At 35.4% G+C, this 24335-nt stretch overlaps 1 pseudogene; it reads left to right on the top strand.

The window, feature by feature from the left end:
• Window positions 1-581: 581 nt before the first annotated feature.
• On the top strand, window positions 582-23277 carry LOC145806417 (26S proteasome non-ATPase regulatory subunit 8 homolog A-like; annotated as a pseudogene).
• The last annotated feature ends 1058 nt before the right edge of the window (window positions 23278-24335 follow it).

Below are 24335 nucleotides of genomic sequence, written 5' to 3'. Positions count from 1 at the left end.
AAAAGTTCATAGGATCAGGTGGGGCGTTGTCTTTATTCGGCAAAATGCTTGAAGATAAAGCCGAATAGATTAATAAATCTGCCCTTGCCCCAGCTGATCACTGAGTATAACTGCCGAATGTATAGACGAAAAGTTCATGGGATCAGGTGGGGAATTGTCTTTATTCGACAAAATACTTGAAGACAAGCTGAATAGATTAATAAATCTGCCTTTACCCTAGCTGATTACTGAGTATAACTGCTGAATTTATAGATGAAAAGTTCATCGGATCAGGTGGGTCATTGTCTTTATTCGGCAAAATGCTTGAAGATGAGCCGAATAGATTAATAAATCTGCCCTTGTTCCATCTGATCATTGAGCATAACCGCCAAATGTATCAACCTTAAAATGCTAAAATGAAAAATGCGTGAAACTTTAAGGGGAGAAAGCGTAATTTCCCCAAACGTAAAAGAAAAGAGAGCCGGATCCATCCAAACATTACCTGGATCAAACCGGCTCCGCGCTCCCTCTAAATCCTTTCTTGCACACAAAGAAGAGAAGCTTTCAAGGCGACACAGAGAGAGAGAGAGAGAGAGAGAGAGATGGATCCGAAACTCACAGAGGTTTCGCAGCTATTCGAGAGATTAAAGCCGCTTTTATTCGGAATGATTTCGATACTTGTTCCAAACACCTCTCTCAGCTCAAGGTCACAATTCCCAAAACCCTAATTTTTATATCGTATCATATTCAATTTCATGTTTTTAATATTTGTTTCTGAGAACCTCTTACACTTTCGTAAGGCCTAAATTTGTTAATTATTGATTTTTGTTATCTAGTTTTTTATTTTTATTTTTATTTTTGATAGGTAACCTTTGGACTATTCTATATCATGTTTATTGACAATAGCGAGTAACATTTGGGACTTTGATACAAAACCAGAAAATTATACATCTTTGTTTATGTATTGGTCGAATTTAGATGGCATTCGGTATGAAATTGGACATATTTGTTTCTGTCGAATTCGGATGGTATTCCGTATACTTTTTTTTTATCAATAATGCTACTATTCTAGTGACATTGTATGGAAGTAGGTCTGCATTGAGTCCGGATCCTCTCCTTGAGGAGGGTCCTTCATTCCGTGCTTGCAACGGCTCAGATGAGCCGTTGGTCATCCAACGGCTAAGATTAAAAAAAAAAAAAAAAATCAGAAATGAATTTTTTTCAGTTCCCGCCCAAACAAAACAACAACACAGCGAAGGGAGGGATTAACTTTCACTCTCACACAGCACTCTCACTCTTACACAGCACTCTCCTCCGTCGAACCCATCCTCACCGACGGCGAACTCCATTGCTCCAGTGATTCTTGGCTTTGTGAACTCCACCGCGACGACCACCATCGGTTGAGCAAAGATCTCTTCAACACGAACCAGGTTGGTCTTCGAACAAAGATCTTTTGTCTTCTAACGTCTGAGATTGAGATTGAGATTTGGGTTTGGAATTGATATGGACAAGTTAGGGCTTTCAGAATTAGGGATTTTAGAGTTTCAAAATTAGGGCTTTTAAAAAAATTAGGGATTTGGGTTTTGAAAAATTAGGAATTTTGGGTTTTGAAAAATTAGGGATTAGGGCTTTTAGAAAAATTAGGAATTTCAGAAGTAGGGATTAGGGCTTTTACAAAAAATTGGAATTTCAGAATTAGGGATTTGGGTTTTGAAAAATTAGGGCTTTTAGAATTTGAAAATCAGGGCTTTCAATTTCTATTCCAACGGTTGAAAATTTAGGGCTTTTAATGTCTGAAATTTTTTTCAATTTGAGGATGATTTGGGCTTTCTTCTGAAAATTACGACTTTCAATTTTTTCAATTTTTTCAATTCCAACGGTTGATTTTTACATCTATGACTGATGATGAATTTTTTCATGTATGACTGATGAATTATTACACTGTGTGCTTTGTTCATGTATGACTGATGAATTTTTTCTAAGCTATGAATTATGTAAGGCTGATTTAGGGCTGATTTAGAGCTTGAATATTGAAGGCTGATTTATAGACCATGTCTATAAGGCTGATTTAGGGCTGATTTATGGCTGATTTATAGACCAATCTGAATATTTAAGGCTGATTGAAAGCCATTACCCAACCTACACAACTTTAATTCACTGCAGCAACCTTGGCTAAATTGTAAACAACTTACAATCACAAATCAGAAGTTTTGAAATTTATCTGCATTCAGTCCAACAACAGGGGTCCACATGATAGTTTCATTGTTAATATATGGTATCTTATTATTTAAATCAATAAATACCTAATAATTGAAGGATGTTGGTGGATCAAATTGGAAGGGAGATTCCTCCAGCTATGACACACATGCTCAGTTTTTTAAAAAAAAACAGAAGGCAGGCACAAAAAGAACTTTTTTAGTAGTTTGTCAAATGCATCAGTTTTTTTAGTAAATGCCACACACTCTGTCCATTAGCACCAACTTCAATTAGCCTTCACACTCTGTCCATTAGCACCAACTTCCATTAGAACAACTTCCATTAGCCTTCACACTCTGTCCCTCTCCTCATGTATGCAGATTTAAAAAATGGCTTCTTCTTCTAACATTAGCAACATAAGATTAGTACCGAGGATGTGCAATTGTGGAAGAACCGCTGCCATACATCTTGTAAGAACGAATGAGAATGGAAATGAAGGGTGTTTGTTCTTTGTTTGCCCATCGAAATATGTAAGTTGGTAATTCTAGCTATTTTCTTCCTTTATTAGTCACATTAATATTTGTCTTATTGAACTAAAGTATTCACATGCATTGCAGAGTAACACTCCCACTCACCATTGCAATTACTTCAAGTTCGTGGATGAAGATGATGAAGACGTTACGTCCAGAATCCGTTCCAACAGTACAACTTCTGCTAGTATAACAATACAAGACTTGAACGATATAAGGATGAGGCTTCATTACATGGAAAATGACTATGGTCAAAGGCTGCAAAGGATGGAAAATAATATCAAAAAGATGGTGTACTTCATTGTATTTTGTATCATTTTGTATTTTATGATGTAACTTTTCGACTTTTTTGTACTTTTGGGAAACTGAATGGAAGTTATGTACTTAAACTTGTTAACTATTATCTGTTGTTGAATGGATTTTGGGAAACATCTTATCTGTTATGTAATGAATGATGGAATTTTGGAATGAATGATGGAACTTTGTTGCTGGTGTACAGAATGGATTTAATGTTTAACTATGAATGGATTTAACTTTGTTGCTGGTGTACAAAATGGATTTAACTATGAATGGATTTAATGTTTTTATGAATGCATACCAGCAGAATGATCAAAATAACTTTGTTGCTGGTGTACAGAATGATCATTCCTAAGGATCAAAACTGGTATGCTAGTATGGTGGTGTACAGACTGATGAAATTGGTATGCTGGTGTACAGAATGATCAAACTGGTATGTTGGTGTACATGTTGCTGGTGTGCAAAACTGGTGTACACCATACTAGCAGAATGAATTCACAAGAACCATATGAAACCATGATTTACACTTTACACCTCACACACTTCACACCATACCAGCATTTCTGTATATCCTTCACACTTCACACCTCACACACTTCTAGTGCTCTAAGTGTCCAGCATACCAGAAACAATGAATACAGATTAGAACCAGCATAACTGGTGTACAGATCAGAACCAGCATAATTGCTGTGCAAAACTGGTGTACATCACCAACCCTGAAGCATGCAGAACTAGAAGCATGCAGAACCAGATTAAACAGCCCCAAAAACCTTTGAGAGCAGAGGAACCAGAGAACAACCAAAAAAAAGACACCCAGCATACATCAACCATACATTCAGAACCATGCATTCAGAACCATACAGCCAATGACTTGGTTTTTCCTCTGTTATGGATAAAAAATCCTGCACTTATATTATTTGGTTTTGCCTCTGTTATGGATCAAAAATTCTGCAATGGTCATTATTTTAAGTGTAGGTGTTTGCTCACAATGACTTGCTTTCTGGAAATCTGATGCTCAATGATGAAGAGGGTACATACAACCAGAACTTACATCTGCACTTATTCCTCATTTCTCACTCTCTATCTCCCTAAACATTCACTCACAAGTCACCAAGTTCTCTATGTAATCAAAACACCAGAGCAAAACCAGAAGCATGCAGAACCAAAATTTTGCTCGTCCACTGCATACCAGATCAAAAATTCTGCAATGGTTCATTTTTTTTCCCTTAAACTTCACAGAACCAGAAGCATGTAGAACCATAATACCTGTGCATACCAGCAGAATAATTGTAGAACAAGACCTGTGCATACCAGCAAAATAACTGCACAACCAGACCTGTGCATATCAGCAGCACACTTCACACTTCACACTTCACATAACCATTACAGCACATTTCACACTTCACAAAAACAGATCATGTCCAAAACCAAATCATGTCCAAAAACAGAACATGTCCACAAATAAGGATCAAATGTACGAAAACAGAATCATGTCCGTACCACATAAAAAAAACAGATCAAATGTACACCATAACAGTTTAACACATACAATCCATAACAAGTTAAATTAAAACATTGGTCCATCAAAAATGTTACATTGCTTCAACCCATTAACACATACAATCCATTAAAAAGACTAATGTATGACTTTCCAGCAGCAACAGAATAACCATCACTTTCCAGCAGCGACAGAATAACCATCAATTTTAGAGGCTATGACTTCACTGTTCAGCCCAATTTCAGCATCAGTTTGCCTCTGTTTCTGCTTGTCCATAGCCTAAAAGGGAAAATGTTCAAATTTCTCAACAAGTGAATACATGGCATGACGGAATTTTCAACAACTATAAATATAATAAAAATTAAAAAGATAGCAAAGACGAACCTGACTACACATTGGAGTAGTTGATTCTTGAGAATATCGAAACCCAATGTCATATCCACATGAACCTTGAAATAGTGACTGGAATGTTGATCCACTAGAATGCAGGTGAGACATTGAATTTGGCAAATAATTTGGCACTACATACATGTCCCGCAAATTGTTCGCCTACAACAATGTCATATATTAGGCTTCGCAATCATGGTTTGAGTCATATATTATATCCACAAAAAAAATACAATGTTAAAGTAAGACTTACATGATATGTGGGATACATCAATGGCGGAGGAATAGAATTACCACCCATGGGCAAAGATGGAGGAAGAGGATGAAGGGGAGGAAGAGGTTGAAGAGGAGGAACATGTTGACGAACATAGATATCTCCTCCAACAGATAATGGAGAAGGTGCAACTGTTGGACTTGCAATAGATTGTGATGAAGCCAAGCTGTTAGCACGGGATTTTTTTTTGGAGTTCGCTACCAATGCCGCTTCGAATCCACCTTTGACCCTCCTTTTGCCCTTACTAGTTGCCACCTTTTTCTTCAATCCTTTTGGTTGCACAACATGATTCATATCTTCGCAATCCACTTCAAAGCTTTGGTTGTCATCATCATTACCTACTTCATTTCCAACACCAAAATGAGCACTTAACTTGCCTTCAACATTTGCACCTAATGTAGCAAGGTGTGCAATACAAAAATCATAAGTTTTTTCGGTTTCGGCAGCTCTACTTGCTAGTGCTCTAAATGCGGTCATCAATGTCTTATACCACGAGGCTTGTTGGAATTTCACATCTACTTGAATGTTATTCCCCGTAATGTCCTTTACAGTTTTGGCTCTTGCTTGTTTGGTCCACCTCTTTAGAATGTATTGTGGAGGAACTTCTTTCATCTTCAATATGTCTCTAATAACCTTTAATGAGTGACAACACAAGATTCCTTCCCTTTCAAACTTTGTACAATTACAACCCAAAGAGCCATCCCTCTCCATCTTCACTTTCCTTGCATATTTGTTACCAACATCAACAACTGTGTAAATGGTACTAGCCTCCCCATATTCAATTGCTTCTATGTCCGATTCAATGGATTGAAAGTACTCATTTTGGAATTTCTCAAAGATATTTTTTGTGTAGACATTACCCATTTGAATTAACATTCTTATTGTTGCTTTCACCTTTGGCAACCTTTGGCACAAAGCATATCCTGCTTCTAACTCCTTCTATCGCTTCTCGTAAAGTACCCTTTCAAAATGCATGAAGAATTCATTTAAGTTAAAATCAGAACGAATGTAATCCTTCAAAAAAGCATTAAAAGATTCACAAAGTTGCGTGGTACTCATTCCCGCAGCCCATGTTGATCTAACGTAAGGCCAGCCCCATTTTTCTTTCACTGCAAAAGTCAATTTCAACCAATGGTTTTCATGCGCATCATATTTATCAAGCATTTCCGCCCACTCCAACTTCCATTGATTTGCATCTTCAATGTGAAAGAAGAATTTATTTAGTACACCCTTCACCCCCTTATCTTGGAACAAACAGTTAACATGTTTTAATGCATTTTGCATCAAATGCCAAGTACACAATCGGTGACTTGTGTCAGGCATAATGATGGGTATGGCTTTAGCCATTGCAGCATCTTGATCGGTGAACAAAGTTTTTGGTGCCTTCCTTGACATAGCCTCTAGAAAGTTTTCAAACAACCATACAAACGATTCGGCGGTCTCATCATACAACAATGCTGCGCCAAATATAACTGTTTCCCTATGATGATTAAATCCCACAAAAGATGCGAATGGTCTATGTTCTTTGTTTAACTTGTAAGTCGTATCAAATGTGACAACATCACCAAATTGGGCATAATCCATGATCATTTGTGCATCAGCCCAAAACATATTGGTTATTTGCTCCTCATTATCTAATTGAACAGCATAGAAGAATGAAGGATTCTGCAAAGATTTTTCTTTAAAGTATTGCAACACATTGCCTACTTCCCCATATGCTAAACTTTGTTGTCTTTTGGTTCTCAAATAATTTTTAGAATCTAATTTCGTAAAACCAAGACATTGCCTTCCACCAGCTTCCCTACCCATGAGTTCAAAAGACTGGCCTAAACGAAGACCAGATTGTGCCGCTAAATCTAACTGAATTGCTTGGTTAGTGGATATCTTTCTTTGTGACGGCAACATGTGGGCACACTCGGGTGATACAAGATCATGGTTGTGTTTTTCTTTGAAATCAGTCACAACATATTTTCCAGTACCCTCATGTAATTTAATATAAAGTCGAGCCTCACAACCAGCCCTAGTTTCAGCTCTAGAGTTTTTTGACAATGGGTCTCGCTTGTCAACCTTTCAAAATCCCTCCTTGTTGCAAACCAAAAGTCTTTGAATAAGTTGATTAGTGAACTTGTCCTTCCTACAATAATCTCTTCTTATGCTAAACCCCATTCTTCCTCCATATGTATTATAAAAATCATACGCACATTGTTCAGAATCAAATATCATTCCCAGTTTTGGCTTCCAATCACAGTTATTCTCAGGTTCCATATCGATATGAAAATGCAACTGAAAACCCATATAAATAAAATCTTAAGTTAATGATAGTTGAGTTTCTTAATAAGATTGCAGGGTTGCTTAGGTTGTAGTGCTATAAAAATGAATTGAAATGTGCATAGATAAAATTTATCTGGTTTATAGATAGGACCATATGTCATATAAGGAAAATTACTGGAATTAAGGAAATTGAATTATTAAAAACCAGATTCAATTAATATAGATAGATATTGCTTCATTTAATTAATTCAGAGCAAGGATTCAATTAATTCAAAGCAAGGATCCTCTAGAATTTTTTTTTTCCTAAAGTTTCCTAGAGTGGTGCATTGTGTGGTTGAGATTTAATGACAAGTCACATCAATTTTTCAACATTAAATCTCAACCACACAATGCACCACTTTAGGAAACTTTAGGAAAAAAACACTCTAGAAGATCCTTGGTGATTCAATATAACACATCTACACACTAGTTAATAATTACATGACCCATGAGACTGTCATGTCTACAAAAACCAGGAGACATACTGTGATAAGGCCCATAACATTACCCTGTTATGGCAAAACTGAGATAATTTACGAGCATTTTAACAAAACATCACAATACCAATCAGATGCGCAACAAAAGAGGTAAAACACACTAACTACATAATTTTGTATAAGGAACAGCTTAGAGGAAACAAACAACATACAACCCCTTTTTCAGCAGCAAAAAAATCAGAGTCCACCAAACCACAGTGACTTATTCAGCCAATATATAAATGTAACAATAATCATCCAACCCAGATCAACTTAACTTCATGCAGACAATCAGAACAGAAAACTGTCTGTATGTATGTAGTAAAAGCAAGACAATGTTTAGTAAACAACTTATTAACAAACAACTTATTCAGTCCACCAAAACTGAAATTAGTGATTTGTTTGTGGGTTATGAAAAACGATCAAATGGAAACAATTTCAAACTCAAAATGAAAACTCGATTTCTGACCTTAGTGTCGACTGTAATTTGTAAAGAGCATCAGTCGAAAGCTTTGGCGACAGAAGACATCTTAGGTTCTGAGGAGTTCGCCGTCGGTGAGGATGGAGTTTGCCGTCGGTGAGGATGGGTTCGACGAAGGAGAGTGCTGTGTGAGAGTGAAAGTTAATCCCTCCCTTCGCTGTGTTGTTGTTTTGTTTGGGCGGGAACTGAAAAAAATTCATTTCTGATTTTTTTTTTTTTTTTTTATAATCTCAGCCGTTGGATGACCAACGGCTCATCTGAGCCGTTGCAAGCACGGAATGAAGGACCCTCCTCAAGGAGAGGATCCGGACTCGTCTGCATTGGGCATAATTGTTCAAATCTTTTGTACATGATTTGGACAGTGAAATTTTTTTTCAAAACAGTTACTAGTATTTCAATACCATGGCTAAAGAAATTATGGGATGTATCAGAGATAAGACGTAGTTGTCTGTATACAATGCCTAATACTCAACTGAATCGATTGAATTAGAGGGAATGGAACCTCCTAATCTCTATATTTGATCAAAGATGATTTCCGATTGGGTGCAGTATCGCGTGAGTCATCTTCTTTTATGTTGCAGGTCTTGTTGGCAGAGTTTAGAAGCCTGCCACCATTGTTCGAAGAAATTCCCTATGCAGTTCATGGGTTGACATTAGCAAGTAACTTGACTTATCTATCAAATATAGGATAAACTACCATTTGTTGCGATTTTTTACATATGTCGCTAAAAATTGATAGTTATTGACTTTTTTTTTGTCAACGTTTTGATAAATTATTGCTAAAACTTATAATTAGTGATATTTTTCTGTGATGAATGTTTTAAACTGTCGCTAAAAGTTGAAAACTAATGACATTTTTTGTACAAAATTTTCAAACTATCGCTGAAAATTAACAATTAATGATGTTTTTTTTAATAGTGTTTGATAAAAAATGCCATTAATTATCATAGGACTTATAATAAGTCTCCCTATTAGGACTAACACGTAAATTTCCCTCGAATATTTTGTGTTCCTTTAGTTAGTTGTATTGCTATTTGTTGATAAACTTACTCTTTTGTTGATTCGCATGATTCTGTCCTCTTGGGTTGTGTGTTTTTTTGCAAGACTATGATATGAGCAGAGAAGCAAACCCATTTATTGCTATCCTTCTTTGCTGGTTCTTGAATTTTATCTCTTCCATTGTTCTTAACTTGGCTTGTGAGCTACAAGTTGTTTTAGCTCTTTCTATGTTGCCTATATATTATGCATTGTGAAGTGACTGAAGCAATGTAATAGCCAAGCTGGTGAGGCTAAATTTTTCATGTCATTCCTCTCCATGCTAATAAAAAGCTTCATCATAGTCACAAACACTGTTTTTTGTTGGCTGGCAGTTATATTGCATTTGGATGGGTTTGGATGACAAAACTTTGAGGGAGTGCAAAGTATTCAAACCATGTTTGAATTTAGTTACACGAAGCGGGAGCTGGGGCGGGAGCGGGAGCGGGAGCGGGAGCAAGGAAGCGTGAGCCGATAGAAATTTCTTAGGTTGGGAGTGCCTCAGGGAGCAGTAATATATATATATATATATTAATACACATTAGAAGTTTTTTTTATAAATATTTTTATTTTAATGTACATTAATTATTTTATTTATTTATTATATTTTTTAAATAATGTGTTATTGTTAATTTTTTTTTTAATTTTACATATATGTATTTGTGTTTTTTTATTAATATGTGTAATATATACTCATATATATATATAAAGATTATATATGTTTTATCTTATATTATCTTATATATATATATATATATATATATTTACTTATATATATCGTGAGAAGGTGAGAGAGAGAGAGAACGCGAGTGAGAGAGAGAGAAAGAGAGAGAGAGAGAGAAGGCAAAGACGAAGGCAGAGGAGACGATCAGCAAGAACAGAGAGGGAAAAGCAGAGGGGGAGACGACGAAAAACAAAGACAGAGAGACGATCTGAGAGAGAGAGAGAGAGAGAGACGAACTGCGAGAGAGAGAGACGATCTGCCAGAGAGACAAATTGCGACAGAGAGACAAAAATCACCCAGAGAAAGAGAGAGAGAGGACCTTCGAAGTGATGAAAGAAGAAGAAGAAGAAAAACAAAACAAAGGACATACCTCGATCTAGGGCTTCAACTTCACATTCTCGAGCTTCAACATGTTCAGGTTCTTCTTCACCTTCTTTTTCCTCTCTCTTTATTGACCAACAGGCTAGGGTTTTTGTTCATAGCCACCAACGATCCCATCTTGGACAGGATCGTGTTTCTCTCTCTATAGAAACACGATTCTTACATGTTTCTTTCTAAGAAATGCGGAATCGTGTTTCGTACGAAGATTCGTCACCTGGTTGCACGATTCTTGCAACTAAGGTTTTGAAAATACATGTTTTCGAAGGGCCTTGGAAGTTTGGAAAATCTAGTTTGTGAAGGCTTTATTTTGACCTTCATGATTATTTGATTTTTTGAGGAGAGAAAAAATGCATGTCTTGGAGACTTTCTAGGCAGGAGTTATGTTACCTGGAACATGGGTTGTTCCGGTACATGAAACGGGAACGGAAACACGGTACGCCATATGATCTAAAATGTGGTATGATAGGGGTAGACTTGTATATATTATACTTAAGAATTTAAGGGATTTTTTTTTTTTTTAAACTATTAGACATCCAATAAAATGTAATATTTTCTATGAGTATTATGACCCATTTTTTGATTTTTTGTCTCGTCAAAACTTAACTCACCTTAGATTTTAATTCATTATATTTGTTGTTTTTCCTCCTAGGGTAACATTTAAGGATATTTATTGAAAAAAAACTTTTGAGATTGCTTTGAATCACTAAATTTACCGTTTTGAAATGGAAATGTACCATGTTTCGGAACGTGTGTATCAATACGTAATTCGCTGGGGTATTAGCATTTTATGGTATATAAGGCGGGAGTGTTTTCAGTTTGCTCTTTTTGCCATGATTTGTGATGTGGAGGTGATATCGTGGTCATGGTCATTAGAATCTTACAATTCACGATTCGATTCATACGATTCGATGCGAGTTTCAACAAAAATGATTTGAATCATGTTGTTGAATAAAAAATTGATTGAATCGTACGATTCAATTTACAATTGATTTCTATTTTTATTTTGTTAACATAATGCATGGAACAACGTTGTTTTTGCCAAACTATGAAGATATATAGAAGAAATTAATTAGTTATATTGATATACGTGAGGCAGGGAGAATGCCAATCACCCTTTTTATTCATTGCCTTGTCGCTAGCAAGCTATAAAGTTTGATCTTCTCAGTTTTTGGGGTTGAGTGGGTGATGCCATTCTCAATAGGTGGGCTTCTAACTTCTTGGAGTTCATTTTTCCCAAGAACTCGAATGAAAAGGTGCAGTAGATTGCAGTGTTCGGTGTTCTATGGACATTTTGAAGGGACAATAATGGAAGGTCTTTTGAGGGTTGAAAAAAGAAAACTAGTAGTGTTGCATGACAATCCATGGAGTGTGCTTATGGGCGACACTACACTTAATTGAGAGGGTTCAGTTGAACCCACTTAAATTTGTTTATTTATTTAAACAAATGAATTTTACTTGCTCAAATTAATTATAGGTTCATTGAATCCTTTGATTTTTTACTAAACCCTCTTACTTGGACTTTGAACACTCTTTACTTGCATCTGGTTCCAACAAAAACATTATGCAATTACATTTTTACAATACTATAATATATTATTTGTTTGCAGTTATACCTTTCAAGCTACTCTCTTTATAGAGATTAGTATGTTGGGCAGAGCTCTTCACCTTATTAGAAGGTTAAGGCCTTGTTTGATTAACATGATTAATAGTGAAATAATTAATAATTTCATGAATTAGTGTAGGATTAGTTATCCAATTAAATTACTGAGATAACCATTTATTAAGTATTCATTCCCCCCCCCCCTTTCATACTTGAAATTATGTTTCCTAACCCCTCTCAATAGTAAAATTCATCAATTTTGTCGGATTGAATGTACGCCGTACATGTAATCCGGTTAATAAAATTTGCAATCAAACATGGGATTGTGAGTCCATGGAGTAACAATCCAATCCTATGCTATAATCCTACTAATCAAAGATGCCCTAAGAGTTCGAATTTTCACACTTGCATTTGAAATTTATTCCCCTCGTACTTGTTTGAGATGTCAATCTCATTTTGGGAGTTTATTTATGATTGTGTTTTATGTTGTAATTATTGTATTTGTTTGGGATGTCTCTCCCATTTTGAGAGCTTATCGTGTTTTATGTTGTAATTATAAACTCATTCTATTTCACTGTATGAAGATACATTGTAATAAAAAAAAATCTTTGTTATTTCTCATCTAACAATAGTACAAGATCGTCATTCATATCATGTCTCTATCACACATACACAAGGTTTGGCTATTACTTTTGACTTTTGGGTTGTGTGTTGGCTGAATATGATTGTTGGTGGTGGTGACCAAAGGGGGTAGGAGAAAGAGGAAAGAATGAAAACTTATTTTTGAAACGAGTAAAATAAACTTTTTATTTTTTATAAAAAATTTAGTGTAGTTTGTCTATAATTTTTAGAAACAAAATTAGGCACCAATGATTTTTTGTATACAGTTTTTAAATTATTTATAACCATAAATGTCAACATGCCTTGAAAATTAGGTGATTTAGTGACGGGCTTTGACAAGAGGCTGGAATTTAATTTTGGATTAAAAAAAAATAGCAAACTTTTGACAAGTTGCTTGAACCCACTGATTATTTACTTTTAGGAGTTGTGTGGTTTTGCCCCACCAAAGTTAGATTCTTGTGTTCGTCATGTTAGGAATCGTCTCTTCCTAACAACGATCAGTGAGACACAAAATAGCACAAGAAAGATAAAAAGAATTGAAGAAATAACACACACAAGAACAAAGATTTATGTGGGTTACGTTCACGGCTACTACAGTTTTCACTATAATCAAAAAATGATTCAACTCTGACTCTTTATAGTACAAGAGGTGCCCCCTAAGTATAAAAATTAGGACAACATAGAAGTAACAAGAAATTACCAAAGTACCCAAAATATTTGGACTCCTCATCCCTTGGGGGACAACCCCTCCCCCCCACCCCCCCCCAAAAAAAAAAAACCCGCCATTGGACCCAGGACTTAGTGTACAATACTTATTAGGGTCCACAAGATCCAACATGTCCCTGTGTGCAATTCATGCAACATAAGTTGGCCAAGTATTGTGACATGTAAGAGCGCTGTCAGCTCTATCTTCAGTTGAGGTACGATAATAATAACAATATGCACTGAGGTATGAAAAGTGATGACCACTTTGGAAAAGTAGATCAAAAGTGAAGATTGCATATGACAAGTTTTCACAGACCTTTAGGTGAATGTTCTTGTGAAACATAATTGCAAATTGGATCAGGAAAATTAAAAGAAGGAAATCACTGATGACTGAGTTTGTTTAGACAACTGTAGCTTTAAAAAGATTAACTATTTCAAGTCCTAGCATTTTGACTACAATACCTGATTTGGTTAACGTGGCATGCTGGTCATGACTTGTGTATATGCTTTACAATTACATTCTAAGGAAATTTGAATATTAGGTGTACCAAATTTTGTCAAATTACTTCCATTTTCAAGTCCTAAGTTGTTTCACTGATGATGTTTCTGACTGACAATTTGCAGGGGATATATATGAGCATGCATTGTTTTAAGTGTGAAGATTGAGGATCAGGATGCCTCTGAAAGGAATTTTTTTTTAGTTGAAACCTTACTATACAGATGCACAGTAACTTCTCATGTCTTTTCCCTTTTTTTTTTAAAATGACCCTTATATTTTAAATATCCTTGACAAAAATGGGTGGCAAAAGATGAAATGAGGACCACATGTTTTCAGGTTGTATTAAAACAGTCTTGTACTTTTTTGCCATGTTTGAGTTGATTTGTAGTCATTCTTTGAGGAGAATTTCTAGTTATCTTCTTTTCCCCCACCACAGGTTAGATGACCTCACAAAACTAAACCGGACAATGAATTGTTTAAATGTTCTAATTTGTGTGGGCTATTATGTTATCATTTTGGTTTCTTCAGATTGAAACCAGATTTTTCTTATTAGACTTTTTCTTTTTCTTTTTTTTGTTGGTGCAAGTAGTAGCAGTTGGATTTGATGGACAAAAACACCACCTTCAGTTTATGTTGTCTTGCTGCATACCTATGTGATGAATTATTGTGTTGGATGAGAAACATATTTTTAAATGCATTGCCTTCAAGCTATAACTTCTATGTGCTTCATATATGTATTAATTTGAATTAGCTAATCCTAGTTGCGGTCATGGAGGCGGAGCTAGTGTACATGTGACACTCAGTGCACAGTAACTTATCGAAACAATTAGACTGAATTTAAGGTATATGAAGGATTTTTGTATATGTTTTTTTGGAACATGTCTGTTTGTGTTCCTTCCTGCCTGATCCATGTGTCGAAGTGTGCTGCTTTTAGAGAGTCCTCAAGCAGTTAACAATAAAGACAAAACATCCTACATGTTAATTTCATGATTGTGAACAACTTTTTCTATTTTTAGTGGGAGTAATGTGGTTGACGATGTGTTGATAAATTGGGTAGTCAGTGTTCAATAATGCAATTGAGACAGGCATGGCCATTGTTGATTTCTGTCTGGTTCTAAGAGTAAGCTTACTGCTGACTTATCTTATTTATCTTGTTTACCTTTTGAATTTGAAAGGTAATGATCATGACTTTTTTTTTTTTCTTTGATGGAGCAGTGGCCTCCTTCCACCATCTCCTCAGGAGTATCCTATCTTAGGTCTCAAACTTTTGAGACTCCTTGTGCAGAATAGAATTGCTGAATTCCACACTGAATTGGAATTGCTTTCAGCCAGTGCTATGGAGAATAATTGTATCAAGCATGCTGTAGAACTGGAGCAATTGTTTATGGAGGGGGTGCGAGACAGACTGTACGCCATGAAACTTACGTTTATTTCATGGATCTGTTGGCAAAGACAGTTAGGTAAACTGTTTGACTTTACTTATGGCAAAGATTAAAAGGAGAGGCAAGAGTAGAAATAATAGCTGATTTTTTAGGGTGTTTTATTTGATTATAGTTGTTCATTCCGTTCATATAATATCATGTATTCTTTTAAGTAGAGGAAAATGGGGGCATTTATGTGAGTTTGCTAGTGGATAGTCGCAGCCAATAGTTAAATTTCGTTTGGGCGGAAATAATGATGCAAATTAAGTGCATGTTGGTTGGTATTACTGCTTTTACATATGCACATTGTCTACTTGGTAGCAACATTGACTATCCCACTACATTTGAATTATGGTGAGGTCTATGTTGATTTGTTTTAGTTAACATGTTTTTCTATCCCTTTTGCTATGTTTGTTCATAATATCAAGTTAGTACCTGAGAGCAGGGATTTACTCATAAATTCTCTTTATAAATATGCACTGCGGACTGATCAATCACTCGTCTTTTCTTATTTTTTTCATTCCAACTATGGTAGCATGTGCACTTTGGAAAGTGTTGGTTGGTATTAGTGCTTTTACATATGCACATTATCTGCTTGGTAGCAACATTGACTTTCCTACTAAATTTGAATTGTATTAAGTGAGATCTATGTTAATTTGTTTTGGTTGTCACCTTTTTATATCTCTTTTGCGACATTTGTTCATAATATCAAGTTAGCGACCTGAGAAGTGGGATTTACGCATACATTATCTATGTGTACATATGCACTGCGGAGAGATCGCTCACTCTTGTTGTTTCTTATTTTGTTCATTCCAACTCTAGTAACATGAGCACTTTGGAAAGTTTGGGTTGGTATGTTACTGCTTTAGATACACACATTGTCTACTTGGTAGAAATTGTGATTAGTTGTAGCACTTATGTCCTTTAAACTAGTGTTTTTAAAGGCTCAAGGCGCACTAAGGAGCTGAAGGTCTCTCAGGGCCTAGGCGCTGGGCAAGGCGCAGGCTTTATTAAAGTAAGGCGAACAGTCTTAGTAAAAAATAGAAAAATTAATATAGACTAATCATTCATAGTACTAAGACAATTTTTTAAAAAATAAAAAGTAATCAAGATTCAAGACAAAATATAGAATAATTCTCAAAGCCATAAAAGTGCATATTACATAACATTTCAATTTTCAAAGATAAAATAATCCACATTCAATAAAAATAAAAATAAAAATAAAAATAAAAGCATAAACACTAAACATCCAAAACATAAATATCCAACAAATACTTATATATGTCTTAACACTTAAAAACATCAATATCAAAAGGAAGGCTAGGTTAGGTCGGTCAGTCAATTATCATCCTCAACATCAATGGCAAGCAAACTATCATCTTCTTCTCCATTAGTTGATTTATATCCCTCAACATCTTCCTCCTTTGTGTCATCTGAGCCCGCTTCCTCTTCATCTATTAATTGAAGTGGAGTTAATCTTGATGATTTAGATATCCTTGATTGTGCCTTTGAGCGTGAACTTGTTGCTCTACTTGTATGGCTACTTTCTTCTACTTCAGAAGCTCTAGCAACAGTGGCCCACATCAAGCCATCATCATCATCAAACACAAGCTCATTATCTTCATCTGATTCTTCATCCATCCTCCCAAGCAACCACTCATTGCTTTCATCAATTTTTTGCAAAGATATGGGATCAAGAGTTGTGCATGTCATACCTAAATCTCAATGTTTTATTATATTTGACAAACACTAAATCATTGAGACGACGTTGTTCCAATCTATTTCTTTTCTTTCTATGAAGCTGCAAGTATTAAAAAGATATTAAATTCTACATAATGAGAATAAAAAATATTTGAATTGAACAAAAAATCAGTTAGAATGTTAAATACTTACATGTTCAAAGACACTCCAATTTCATTCACAACCCGATGAACTACATGTTAGGCTAAGGACTTTTATGGCAAAAGTTTGCAAGTTTGGAGTTTTAGAACCATATGATGCCCACCAATCAGCTGCGATAATCACTAGTTAGAAATAATTGTTACCAAGTATTGAGTTTTACTAAAAGTATTACTAAGAATAAACTCTATGAGTTTATAATCTATTACCTGGTGCCTTTGTATTTCTTTGCCTAATCGCAACAGACTTGCCAAAAAGACTCTCAGCCTTCATACAAATATTCATCTCATTAGTGATCAAATCTTGAACAGTGACATCCGGGACCAACCTTTGCATGCATTCATAAAACCCATTCATCACTTCATGATCTTTTTGCACCTCTAACACTTTTGGGTAAAAGAATTATGGGTTAAGAAAGTGCGTAGCTGCATGTAAAGGCCGATGCACTTGGACATCCCATCTTTTGTCGATGATTTTGAAGATTTCATTGTACTTCTCTTCTTTATGATCAAATGAACTTGCAATGCATTCTTTTGCCCTATCCATTGCCTCATAAATGTATACCATGGGAGGTTTCTTTCTTCTCGGTATCAACCAATCTAAGCACTTTGACGAGAGGACTCAAGACCTTAAGGGCAAACACAACAGTATTTCAAAATGAAGGCATCAACAAAGTTTGTGCCATTCTTTTACCTTTGTGGCTCCTTTGCCCATTTGCCTGAGGTCCAGTCTTCGAAGGTGACCATCTTTCTCAAATTGTTTTTTTGTTGATGCATCCTAGACAAAGTCAGAAAGGCGGTTGCAAATCTAGTTTTTGCAGGCTTGATCAAATTCTTCAGATTTGTATAGCGCCTCATCATGTTTAGCAACGTAGGCCGGTTATAAATGTAGTCATGTACTGCAATACCCCTTTCAAATGTTTTTTTCAGTCTAGGTATCTTGAAAATGTCTTCTAACATCAAGTCCAAGAAATGAGCAGCACATGGTGTCCAATACAAGTGTTCATATTTGGCTACCAAAAACCTCCTTATAATGTAACAATAACCAAGAATTATTATTTTCAAGTTTTTAACTTTTAAATACAAAAAAAACTATGAGTAAACAATTTTGATGTAAGGAATGAGGATATATTCTTACCCGCCAACACATTAGCTACAGCACTATCAGTGATAACTTGTACCACATTGTCTTTTCCAACTTTCTCCACAAACTTGTCTAGTAATTCAAATAGCTTTTGCCCATCCTTTGAATAGTTAGAAGCATCAACCGACTCAAGAAACATGGTTCCTCTTGGACAATTAACTAAAAAGTTAATCAATGTCCTTCCTCTCTTATCAGTCCAGTCATCAGCCATTATGGAACACCCATATTTTGCACAATCCTCTTTATGATTCTTCATCAAATCTTCAGTATGTTTCACTTCTTTTTGAGTTGGGTAACCCGCACTTCATGGTAAGTTGGTGGCTTCATACTAAGATCATATTACCCAATGGCTTCAATCATTGGTCCAAAACTCTAATAATTTACTGCATTAAAAGGGATACCAGCATCATACATCCACCTTGCAAATCTTTGCACTGCCCGAACTCTCGTTTCTTTTTTGTAAGGGCCATTTGCATCAATTTTGGTTTGCTTCCCGTTTGCTTGGTCTCTTCGATTTTTCACCACTGATTCAGTATTGGGTGTGAAGTAAACATCTATCGGCCCTTTTCTCTTTGGCATTTTTGATTTGGATTTGGATGAACTTTGGCTGCTACTTGTCAACTTATGGCGTTCATTGACATTGATCTCAACATCATCTTCTTCATCTTCATCTTCCACGCCCATGTCATCGAAATCAAGCAACATGTTCATTTCTTCTTTTTGCATCTTTTTTTTTTTGATATGAACTCTCTAATCTCCTCTTACATGAGCTGGACACTTCGGGCAAGTAGTGACATTTCTATAACCTCCCGTGAGGTGTTGTTTCACCCGGTAAACACATCCATTTGATACTTTACCACAAAAATTACACTCAAACTTGTTTAAATTATTGGGCTCTACCAAATGGGCATGTTGCCACACTAGATCTTTTCTATTACTTTCAGATGTCATTTTCTACACAACAAATTTAATAAATGGAAAATAATTTCAGTCAGTGTAATATAATGTGATTAATTAATTATTTGTAATTTTCTTTCCTAACAGAGACCAGGAAAAAAAAGTGACCAACAACATAAGGAAAAAAATGTGTGATTAATTAATTATTTATAATTTTCTTTCCTAACAGAGACAAGGAAAAAAAAAAGACCAACAATAGAAGGAAAAAAAATGAACAGATCATGAAGTGATAAACAGATAAAAAAAATAAAAAAAAAAAGTCCAACTCACCCAACAAAGAAGCAGACCACAAAAAAATAAAAAATAAAAAATAAAAATAAAGAGATAAACAGAGAGATGAGAGACGATAGCAAGAACCCAACAAAGAAGAAACAAAGAAGAAGAAGAGGAGACGAAGGAGAAGAAGGGAAATACAGCGATGAAGGAGAAAAAAAAAACGCAGAGAGACGAGAGACGACATCAAGCACCCAACAAAGAAGAGAAGGAGACGAAGGGAAAGAAGTGAAATACAACGATGAAGAAGCAGGAAAAAAAAAGAAAAAGAGAGAGACAAGACAACAACAAGCAGACAAAGAAGACTAACCTGTAGCCGAAGCCGAAGTCGAAGTCTTCAATCAAAGACGAAGTCGCAATCGTATTGAGTTGCAGACTGCACGAAGAGAAGAGACGACACTGAAAAATTTTAGGGCTTCGACTCTCGTATGTGTTGTATGAGTTGCAATCGTATGTGTTGGACCCATTCAAACTCATATCAGAGCCATCGATAAGCATCAGGGGCAAAAATAAATAAAAATAAAGGCACGCTTAAGCGTCGCCTTGCGCCTGTTCGCGCCTAGCCCAAGGCTCGGCCAAGGCGCTCGACTCATCTACCTCGCCTCGCCTTGGGCCTCTTCAGTTGCCAAAGCTGCGCCTTGCACCTAGGCACGACTTTCACAACACTGCTTTAAACTATTGGAGAGTGTATTTAATTCCTTTAACTTCATTTTGGGAGTCTTCAGAGTTGTTGTATCTTGGTTTGGAGGAGTACAATTCGATTTAGACTTTTTGGGTTGAAAAGTTCTTTGGGAACTTGGAAAATTTGTTCTGGTGTCGACCCTAGTCTTCCTGGGGGTTGACACCACCTTGTTGCCTTGCTCTTAGTGTCTGTGTTGGTTTATAAGGTCGACCTTTGTCTCCTGCTGTGTTCTGGGTGTTGCTACTGAAATATAAGGTTGACACTACTGGTTCCTAGGGTTGACCCTTGTCTGCTCCACACATTAGTGTCTCAGTATTTTCTTAGTGAGGGTCGACACCACTATCTTGATGGTCAACCCCCTTCAGATTTTTTGGTACGGTTTGGGCCTTACTTTTAAGGGGTTTAACCTATTCTTTTCATCGACTTTGGGGCTATTATTCTACTACTATAAATAGGCTCCACACACACTTTACTCATTATTTCTTCTCTCTCTCTCTCTCTCTCTCTTTTTCATCTCAACACCGTAAGTCTCTCTTCTCTCTCTCTCTAAACTTAACTTTTTCACTTAGATCTTTAGATCTACTCACTTAGAGCTATCTTCTCACCTTGGTCCTTTGAGAAAGATTGTAGATCTCGTCAAGGGCATTCTTTTGATCCAAGTAGTTCGTGGCTTCATCACCGGTGATTTTTGGGTTGTCTCGTATTCGCTTCAAGAGGTAGGGATATCTTTGCTCCTTTTCAATACCTCGTCTATAGATAGACATGTGGTAGATTTTATTGCATAAAAATCATATTCACTATTTATTTCCTTAAAGTCATGAAAAGGGATCTAGGGTTTGATATTTGTGATTGAAGTTGTTAAGTTGGTTGTTATTTGGGTTAATTGGAAAGTAGTTTAACATGTTTATGTTGAGAAGGAGGAAAGCCCTAATTTAATATTATTGACTTAATGGATTTAAAAGGAAGGAAGTTGAATAATCTTTTGTATTTTGTTAATATGGATTTTGTAATTGTGTTCATATCTAAAAGGGAGAAGTAATAATGGTATTGGAATTGTTTGGATTAATAATGTTGAGTGGGGTTGTGGCTTTGGCATCAAGGATGCGATTTTTTTTATTTAAGTGAAGAGAATGAATTTTTAGAAAATGATTGGAGTAGTGTGGATTGGAAAATAGGGAAAATTGGTTTTTGGAAAGAAAATGAAATCATAACCCTTCGTAAATTAATAATGAATTTGAGGTTGGATTTTGAAACTTTTACATATTCTTCTTGTTATTGGACTTAAGGTCTCGTGAGAATTAGATTGTTGTCTTACATGTATTTAATACATATGCTTAGAGGTTTTGTCCTTGGTCATCGGTGGAGGATGGCATTGTTTTTGTTGTGTTGAACAATATCGTGTATGTAGTACACTTGTGTTATTATGCATTCTAGTATGTTGAGATAGTTGGAAATGTTCACGCGCTGAGAATGAGAGGTACCATTACCTTCCAGCTAGCGCTTAGAGAATTGGTCACGCTTGGAATGAGAGGTACTAGTACCTTCCAGCTAGCGCGTGGAGAATTTGGCAGAGGTACCATTACGTTCTAGCCAGTGTTTGGTAAATTGACAGAGGTACAATTACTTTTTAGCTTGTGTCTGGTAAATTGGCATTTTGTTATGGAAAGGTATATCTTTGGCTTACCTTGCTTAAGGTAGGTAGAACATTGTTTTGTTTCTCATTTTGTCTTAGTGTATCCTTGTATATCATGAGTAGGTGATGGTTATGGTTGGGTGAGGCTGGGTTGTTTTATGTGATAGTGTAGTAATCATTGTACATGTATTGATTTCGTATTCATGTTAGGACATATATGTATGTACATAGGCGTATTGGATGACTTGTTGAAAGTGTTTCTTGATCATGGACTTAGGGCCAAGGGGATGTGGTGAATGTATCAGAAGTGAACGTATATTTCATATTGAGTGTAAATAATGAGAAGTAATCGGGTTTTGTGAAAGTATTTTTTTTAAAACAACCACCAGTTGTGATGCATTATTTATAAATGGAAAATGAGAAAGAAAAGTGAATTGTTTGTGTTGTTGGGTAAATTGAATGATTTTGAGAAAGGCACCTATATAAGTATATTTTCAGTATAAACCGTTATATTATGTATATGATATGATATAAAACATTCATGATCATAGCTATATGTATGTTATTGTTTAGGATCATGTTGGGATCTTTACTGGACTTTATATTTATCCCACATTGCTAATCATTTTTCAGGTGAACGTCGAGAGGTGTTTCAAGATCGAGGATCTCCTTATCTGTTGGCCACAGGGCCTTTTATTTGTGGGCGGAATGCCATTAATGTAAAAGGGTTAAACCCTTTTCTTTAATTTAAAAAATGTAAGTCTACGGGCAATTTATTTAATTATAATTCCTGTTGCATTCATATTGTATTCGGATGAGAGAATCTTTATTCATGTGTTCTTGTTAATGTAAAGAGTTTCCGCATGTTATCTCTGAAATTGAATCTATAATAATAGTTTGGTAATAGAATCTGAGTAACAAAAAGAGGGGCGTTACATTAGTTTTGTGCCTTTAGTAGTTCATTGTCTTTCGCAGAGATGAAATAGCTGGATGCAATGAAAAGGCCTACGATTCACTTTCAATTAATGATGCCTGGAAAATATTGTTGTTCTCTTCAGACAAAGAACTTTTTGAATATGTCAAAGAGGTAAAATTCTTGCTAATGAGCTCATTTTCATTCTTATTGTTAACCAATGGAATACATTAATGGCTGGATCTACTTTGGTGGTCTATAGTTAAAGGGAAGTACTAACCATCTAATTAGAAGTCAATTCTTATTTTTCTTGTTTTCTTTTTGTTCTTTATTACCCATCATTTTTACTTGTCCTCTCTAGGCCAAGAGAGCTGTATTGAGCAAAATTTTGTTGGGTAATATGATATGGAATATTACAGTGTCTATACAATAAAAATTGGATTCTACATCCTGTTTTGGTATTTGTTGTTTCTCTATCTACTTCTCAATAGTCTGTTAGGTCCCAGTCTAGTGCTTGGAAATGGTAAGGGAAAGCAGAAAGAAAGTAGAAATAAATGAGAAAGAAAAGGTTTTTTAATTTTTTTTTCCTTATTTTGTCGTACATAAATAAATATTAAATTTTAAAAAAAATCATGAGAAATGGTAAGAAATCAAAAATAAGAGGGAACAAAATGATATTTAAAAGTTGTTTGTTTGGTTTGTATCTTAAGATATAATTTTTGAGAAAAATTTTCAAAATTTTGTTTGGTTCAAATTTTTTGAATTTTTTTTTTAAAAAATCACTCTCTCTACACATCAATCAATCACTTTTTCTGTCTCATCTCTCTTTCTTAATCACTTTTTTTCTCACACACATCAATCTACTCAATTACAACAAAATATCAAATCATCTCAAACTCCAAAAAAATTTTCAAAATATGCAACCAAACAAACTAAAAAAATTTCTAAAATCTCTTCCCAATTTTTTTTTTGAAAATTTATCTCAAAACACAAATCAAACACACCCGACATTTCTCCCTTTTTTTCACCATGTTTTCTTTTCTGCACTATTTTCCAAGGTAACCAAACAAAGAAAAATGACTTTCTTTCTATTTTCCTGTTTTTTGTTTTTTTTAATCACCAAATCAATGAATCAAATAGAGCCTAGATGCAAGGGCTTTTTGGAGTTGCAATGTATGCATTATTTATGGTTTATCATTCTATACTAAGTGATAGCATATTAACCTTGTATTAATGATAATACCAAAATCCACCAACATGGAAGCCTTGTTCTTGATTTGGTGTCCAATGCAAGGGTTCTTTGATATGCTTCGTTTTATATGCAATTTGCAAGAACATCCTGAGTGGGAGATAAAGGGATGGGGGTTGTTGGGACGGCACTTAAGTCCCTTAATTTGGTATTCTGTGCTGATGTAACCCAA

This window comes from Camellia sinensis, chromosome 13, assembly GCF_055761805.1.
Source record: "Camellia sinensis isolate YWXY chromosome 13, ASM5576180v1, whole genome shotgun sequence".
In the NCBI taxonomy this organism is placed as follows: domain Eukaryota; kingdom Viridiplantae; phylum Streptophyta; class Magnoliopsida; order Ericales; family Theaceae; genus Camellia; species Camellia sinensis.
Note: the sequence above shows the minus strand (reverse complement) of the source record. Positions and strands in the feature narration are given on the sequence as shown.